Genomic DNA, 8,019 nt, shown 5'->3' with positions numbered 1-8,019 from the left:
AGTAAATAGAAGGAATGGATAAGTCCTCCAGCTGCGGATCCTCAACCTTGAGACTTGACCTTCTACAACCTGAAAAATAAATCGCAGGTTAAACCCTACGAGCAAGTTCTCTCTACCAAGCCTCTGAAAACCAATAAACAGATCATCTTTACCAAAACCATCCCTAATTAAGCTTAACAGGGCATTAAATTGTCAAAACCACTCACCAATAATTAATTATTAGTCATACCTAGACCAAGCCCCCCCTTTTTTAATTTTCTCATAAAGTAAACCCCACTCACCTTAACTCCATCCTAAACAGTAATTTAGTCATCTACACATATAGCAATTTAAATATGCACCAGCAAATCAACCATACCATTTATAAATATATTTATTTATATACTAGCAATTCAACCATGCTTCCTTCAATATATTTACTTTTACAATTAATTAGCAATTCAACCATGCTTCCCATATATGAAATTTATCCATAACCAATAAGGCAGTATATCAAAGCCTTTGGCAACTCATCCATGCCTACAATTCAACCATGTATTAATTTTAAACTTAACTCTAGGTATAATTATACTAGACTTCACATGCATATAATAAGCATGTCCTTAATTTAATAACCGTGTATCTATTACGATTTTAAATCAACCATACCATACACGAATCAAGTCATACCAAACAAGATTTATAATATTTAATAATCTTAAATAATATATATATACACATATATTTTGTAATATATATATATGTGTGTATCATACATTCCATACCAATCGTTGACTATTTAAAATCATATCTACATATATATACACATATATACACCTCCTTTCATTGCAAAAATATTTAATTAATTATATTTATACCACTAAATGCTACTAGGTATCTTAGTAACACTCTAAGGCTCTCAAAATATCAAGAACACACCCTCTAATGATTAATTTTAACCCTAACAAGCTTAAGATAAATACTGGAACTTCACCGGAGTCTCAAGCAACTTTCCAGGACCTCACACGCATCCCCACGCGCCTTCACGCATCCCCACGCGCCTTCACGCGCCGCCACATAGCCCTAGACTACTCCCACGCGCCTCCACGCGCTTCCCCTTACCGGCAGGCGCGTCCACGCGCCTGCACGCGCCCTCAAGCGCCTGTTACACTCTCAGCACGTGTGTGGCTTGTCCCTATTGGTTGCCCTTCTGCGTTCTGGTGCACTTGCTCGCACCAGATCATTTTTAGTTGGCTGGACCATATCTATGGTCCAGATGCTAACGTGTACCAGCCCATCATGTGCCGCGAAGCACTGAATCAACCGCCCTTCCATCAACTCTTCTTAGCCACTGGATTAGTTTTCACACAACCTTATAATATGCCGTACACACTGGATTCATCTTCCTTAGATCGAGCAGCATCCATGGTGCTGATCTGCGGCTCACCATACTACCATGGACCGCGACACACTGGATTTTACGCCTTTGATGATGCACCGATTTGCAAATCCAACACTAGTATGTTGTTTATACTATAAATATTTATATATATATAACAGTATATAATAAAACAATTTCTAAAATAACATTCAAAATATAAATTAATTCTAGAAAATTTCCAGAAAATCCTAAAAAAAATCCCAAAAGCTCTATTTATTATTTTGGGCATAATTAAACATATATAATTAAATTAAGATCTATTTAATTTAATTCATCATACCACACAAGGTTAAAGCAAACTATAAAAAAATTTCAGAAATAAAATTTAATTAACCTAACCCCACATACAATATTTAAATATTCAGAACAATTCATACATATATTCACATGCTTAAATTTATAATTTTGTAAAGAATAAACATGCTGATCTACACTGATTAACAATTTGATTTAATAAGTTAAAATTAAAATTTCGATAATTAAGGTGATAAGCTTATGAGTTCTAAGAGGAGAAGTAGAGAAGAACTCGCCTTTTCCTTTCCAAATCCGGTCTCCTCTTACGTTCTTTGATCCGGCCTCCTCTTCGTTAGCCCTTCTTCTTCTCTCTCTAATTCTCTTAGTTTTCTAACGTGGAAAAACTCCTAACCCTAGAGTCTTATGTGTCTATTTATATACATACAAAAACTAAATCCTTTTCCCATTAGGATTATCATATAAAATAAATAATATTTATCTTTTAAATAATATATATACATACATATATTTTACTATAAACATATATATATTACCTTCCATATATAACCATTAGTTAAATAAATTATATATACCTATATATATCAATATATAATTATATTGACATATATACCCCTCCACATGATTTAATAATGAATTAATATACACATGTAATTATATAGGTATAATTATGCAAAGATAATTATTAAATATCCTCACAACTACGGGCCTTTACCAATTAACCCAACAAGGCTTCCTTCAAGCCCAATACCACATCCGTTGGTCCAACTTCCTTTAATCCCAATACAAATAACTTAAATACCTAAAATAATGAAATTAAATTTAATAGCTACCAATAATTAACAATAAATTTACACCAACATAAAATCACGCAAATCAAATAAACACTTCACTAACTAGCATTCCACAAATCAAACACCATATAAATTTAACAATTAAAATTACAAAATATATAATTTAATTAAAACAATACAATTTACCTACGCACTTAATTAAATAAAACAAATCACAACTGTCAAGCACCTAATTAAATAAAACAAATCACTTAAAAATAATAATAATAATATAATATAAATTAATTTAATTAATAAATCCTTTTTAAAATATCGGGGTATTACAATATGGATTAGGGTTTAAAGTTTAAGGTTATAAATAGGCTTATACGGTGGTTTAGGGTTGAAGGAAAAATAAAATAAAATAAAATCGTAGGTTTTCTGTGGAGGCATAGAGGAAACAGAGAGGGAGAGAGCACATAGAGGTTCACCGGAGAACTTGGAAAGAACCGTCGGTGTAAGGCAAGTTTTATATCTAACTCAATCCCTTAGGTTTCGTGTTCTTTGCATCACTAATTCAGTTCCAGGAAGTAATAACGTTAAATTAATATGGTTGCACAATTAGTTGTTTCAAAACAGCATGTTTTCATGCTTGTGTTTTTCTTCCGTCTGTAAACTGTTTTTGCTTGTTCTTGTTTTGGATGAATTTTGATTAACAAAGAATGAATTTAAATAACTTTAGAGCACCTTAGGGCTTAGTTTTAATCAGTAGTGAAGTTGGTTTAGAGGACCAAAACAGTCTGATACTGCCGGAGTGGAAGGAGACAACGCACATAGAAGGAACTAGGTCACCAAAACGCAAAGCAGGCTCCACCATGAGTGGAGCCGGCTCTAGGATTAAGTGGAGGGTGGAGGCGGCTCCACCATTATTGGAGGCGGCTCCACTTTGTGTGGAGCCTGCTCCTCCAAGTTTTTCAGTTTATTTATTTATTTATTTTGTTTTGTTTTCTGCGAACCTAGGCTACTGTACATGGATGTTTGAAGTTTCCAGAATGTATTGGAAGTGGTTTTAGGGGAAATTAGTGATGTTTAAACTCTTGGTAAATTTGCAGAAGGTATGGAAATTCATAAATTATCATAAGAGGCTGAAACAGGAATACAGTCTGAAACTCATTAGGAAAGTTTTCAGATTTATTTTGATGGGGATGATCAGAATTGGTTAGTTTTGAATTAGCAATTTTAACTTGGAATTTTTATGTTTAAATCATGTAACAATGATCTGAGATTAGGCATGTCAATTAATATAAATTCGGTTAATGCTTAAGGTTAAACTAGTTGATATTTTTCAAAGAATTATTTATATCAACTTATGGGATGTTGCGGAGTGGTTATTAGTAAGCATGTTAATTCTGTTCTAATTTATTACTATGCTTATTGTGGATTACAAAATGGTTACATTTATTCTCGGATATTTATATTTGTTAGAGAATTAAGTACTGGATGTTTTGAGACAAGCATGCTAATTATAGATTCTTGTTATGCCTATGCTTGGATAGGTTGATAGTGATATGTGTTAATGTCAATGATATTACCAACAATTGGATAGATGGTGTATACTTGTTATGGATTGGTTGATTAGTTGATATTGAAATGTTTACTGTCATATACATTATCAACACTGGATGGATGGATTGTATGCACCGGTATGGGACGGTGTCATACTAGGGGGATTAGCTCAAAAATGCTAAGTCCTACCTACTCTGGATTAAGGAATGGATTAACTAAAAGTTAATTATATTTTATTTGTAGTTTCAAGGCAACATATAGTTGAGCGGCACTACTATGGATTTTGGAATGGAATTTAATTATATATTTTATGGTGCCATGATGTGAGCTTGAGTCTCAGAGTCGTTAGTTAGGGAGCGTATATGCATTGGGATGCATAGCTGGCTACAATGGTTGGAGGTGTATCCTGTTTAGGTTAGGTACGCATGCCCACTTTGTGTGCGTTTTAGCATGTTACCTTTACTCAGGTTGAGTCCGGCCTGTAGGCCAGTGATAGTCCTTTAGTGTGATATTATATATATATATATATATCTGCGGACTATTTAGTTATTATTGGACTGGTTAGGATGTACATGCGTATCGGGCCTCTGTTTAGGTTATAGTAGTATAGAACTTGCGTGTGGGCCTGACCCACTTCTACTTTTCAGGTACACGACAGTTCCAGACTTAGACGTATTCGTGCTAAGCAGAGGTTTCTATTCACTCTACCGACGATGTAGGACTTCTCTTCGTAGCTTACTTCTGGATGTCTTATCAGTTATTTTTATTACTGTTTGGATTATTATTAGGGGTCCACTAGAGATGGATTCCCGAGTTGTACCCTTGAAGGTTTTGGAATTGGTTTATTCAAATTTTAAGTTTTTAACTTTTAAGGATTGTCTTTTAGTTTTCTTTCAGCTATTAAAATTTTTAATTCTTATTTCATTTAGTAATCTGTATTCGTTATAACATATTAATTGTTTGATATCCCTCGGGTTTGGGCCTGGGCCTGATCAACCCGGGTCTCGGATCCGAGGGGTATCACAGTTGGTATCAGAGTAATTCAGGTTCAAGTGTCTCTAGGATTCTATCGTATAAGACTTCCGCGTAGCATTTTCTCTTGATTAGAGCTTAAGTTTAGGATTCATTGTATTCCTTATGGTTCGTATAGGAATGGTACTGATGTCTGTCTTTTCGTGTTAACAGATGGTTAACACTAGAAACGGACAGAACATGCAAGGAACTAGGAAGGAAAGAAGAGCGGCACGTAGGCAACTATATTTCCTATGGTATCAGCAGAGGGAGGAAGAGCAGCAAATGCCTGGGTTTCAGGATAACATGGGTCAGTTTCAGGAGGAACTGGAGAATGTTCAGCAGACTCTGGACCAGGTCAGAGATCCAAAGATTCCTCCTCACCTCAATGACCTCGTTACTCGGGCTATAGATACAGGAGTTACGGCTGCACTCTGGAATCAACCACAGATTCAACAGGCACCTGTACCAGCACCAGTGGTTTAGACGGATTCTTAGGAAAAGGCTAGGAGCTCTTTCACAAAGGGGAGTCCACTTGAGTTCACAGGCTCTACCGATGCGAGAGCAGCTCACTAGTAGAAATAGGACATTGAGCGACATCTTCACTTAGTTCAGTGCATGGAGGTTCAGAAATAGATGCTTGCTACTTTCAAGCTAGTTGGGGATGCACTACAATGGTGGGAGTCAGTTACCACCGCAGAGGAGAAACTGACATTGACTTACGATCAGTTCAGTGCACGCTTTGATGAAAAGTACTTTCCTTATGCAGTCAGGGCGGCTATGAAGACTGAGTTTCTAAATCTGTAGCAGGGGAATATGACAGTGGCGGAGTATGAGCAGCAGTTCACACGCTTGTCTCTCTTTGCACCGGAGGAGGTAGATACAGAAGAGAAGAAGTGTAACAGTTTCATCAAGGGACTGATGTAGTCTATCAAGAGAGCTATTATAGGCAGTCCAGCCTATACTACCTATGCTCAGGTGGTAGACGCTGCTCTACAGCAGTATCAGTTGACCGTGGACATTAGACAGGCCAAGGGTGAGAAGCGGGGTGATAGAGACCCTGCTAACCAGTCAACTGAGAAAGGGAATGGGAACGGACACCGACAGAATAACAAGGGCAGATTCCAGGGACAATAGCTTTGGAAGAAGCACAAGGGTGGTTCAGATGCTCCCAGGGATGTGGCACCTGTTCAGCGACAGTAGAATGGGGGACCACAGGCAAGACAGGGTCAGCCACAGGCTAACTGACAGAGGAGGCCATTCGGTACTTTCCAGGGTAGTTGCTATACTTGTGGGGAGTGTGGTCACACTTCCAGGCAGTGTCCTATAGTCAGACAGGGACAGGGAAAGAGACAGGGATATTGATAACATGTGCAGCAGGGACAGAGGGCACCAGTGCCTTTACCAGCTCCACAGGTTCCTCGGATTCAGGGACATACATATCTAGTTTTACCGGCACCATCGCAGCCTCAGGGACAGGCACCACAGCAGTTACATTATAGTAGGTTATACAATCCCAAGCCACAGGATATGTAAGCACCTCAGGCTGTTGAGGGTAAGTTTTCTATACATGGTTTTCATGGACGTGTTTTATTTGATACGGGTGCTACACACTAATTTGTAGCTAGGACTTTTGTTGTTTTATCTGGGATAAGGACGAGGGTATGCACTAAACCTCAAGGTATTTCTACACCATTGGGCGATACAACTATTATACATGAGAGTGACTGGCCTGTGACACTAGATATTGGCAGACTCAGGTTTCTAGCCAATTTATTGGTCCTGGACATGCACACTTATGATGTGATACTTGGGATGGATTGGTTGTCTCACTACCATGCTCAAGTTAATTATTTTGATAGGTCTATTATGTTTACCATACCTGGTCAGGACATGTATGTCGTCGCTATGCCACGTTCTAGCGGGGTCATTAGCACCTATTTGTTCCATGTGGAGGAGGAAACGGAGGAGGGGACTACTGTATTATTGGATAACATACCGATTGTACAGGATTTCCCAGATGTATTTAAGGAGATTCCGGGGTTGCCACCTAGTCACGAGATCAATTTTGTGATAGACTTAGCTCCAGACACTGCGCCTATTGCTAGGGCACCCTATAGGATGGCACCGGTGGAGATAAGAGAGCTGAGGGATCAAATTCAGCAGTTATTCAGCCAGGGTTTTATTCGTAGGAGTACATCACCTTGGGGAGCACCGGTTCTGTTTGTGAAGAAGAGGATGGTTCGCTTCAATTGTGTATAGATTATAGGGAGTTGAACAAGGTTACTATTCGTAACAAGTACCCTCTACCCAGGATCGATGATTTGTTTGATCAGTTACGGGGAGCCACATACTTCTCCAAGATTGATCAACTGAGGGTTAGGGAGCAGGATGTTCCTAAGATAGCGTTTCTCACGAGATATGGTTCTTACGAGTTTCGTGTCATGCCATTTGGGACTACTAACGCACCTGCAGTGTTCATGGATTTAATGAACAGAGTTTTTCAAGCTTATTTGGATCAGTTTGTCATTGTTTTTATTGATGATGTCTTGATCTATTCTAGGTCTGAGGATGACCATGCTAGACATCTTCGCATAGTCTTGCAGACGCTTCGTGAGCACCAGTTATATGCCAAGTTCGAGAAGTGTGAATTTTGGCAGCGGGAAGTGAAGTTTCTAGGTCACGTAGTGTCAGAAAGGGGGATAGCGGTTGATCCAGCCAAGGTTTCAGTTGTGGTAGAGTGGGGACAGCCTACTTCACCTACCGAGATTTGAAATTTTGTCGGTTTGGCAGGATATTATCGTCGGTTCATCCAGGGGTTCTCCAAGATAGTAGGACCACTCACTCATCTGACCAAGAAGGGTGTACAGTTCGTGTGGGATGAGCACTATTAGCGAGCTTTTGATGAGCTGAAAAGGAAGTTAACTTCTGCACCGGTTTTGGCTACTCCACAGAACGGGATAGAGTATCTTGTCTACATGGATACTTCGTTGCAGG

The sequence above is a fragment of the Cornus florida genome, unplaced genomic scaffold (genome assembly GCF_030987335.1).
Source record: "Cornus florida cultivar Cherokee Brave unplaced genomic scaffold, ASM3098733v1 CherokeeBrave_3.0.0_Hap2_Chr10, whole genome shotgun sequence".
Classification (NCBI taxonomy): domain Eukaryota; kingdom Viridiplantae; phylum Streptophyta; class Magnoliopsida; order Cornales; family Cornaceae; genus Cornus; species Cornus florida.
This window is presented reverse-complemented; position numbering follows the sequence as displayed.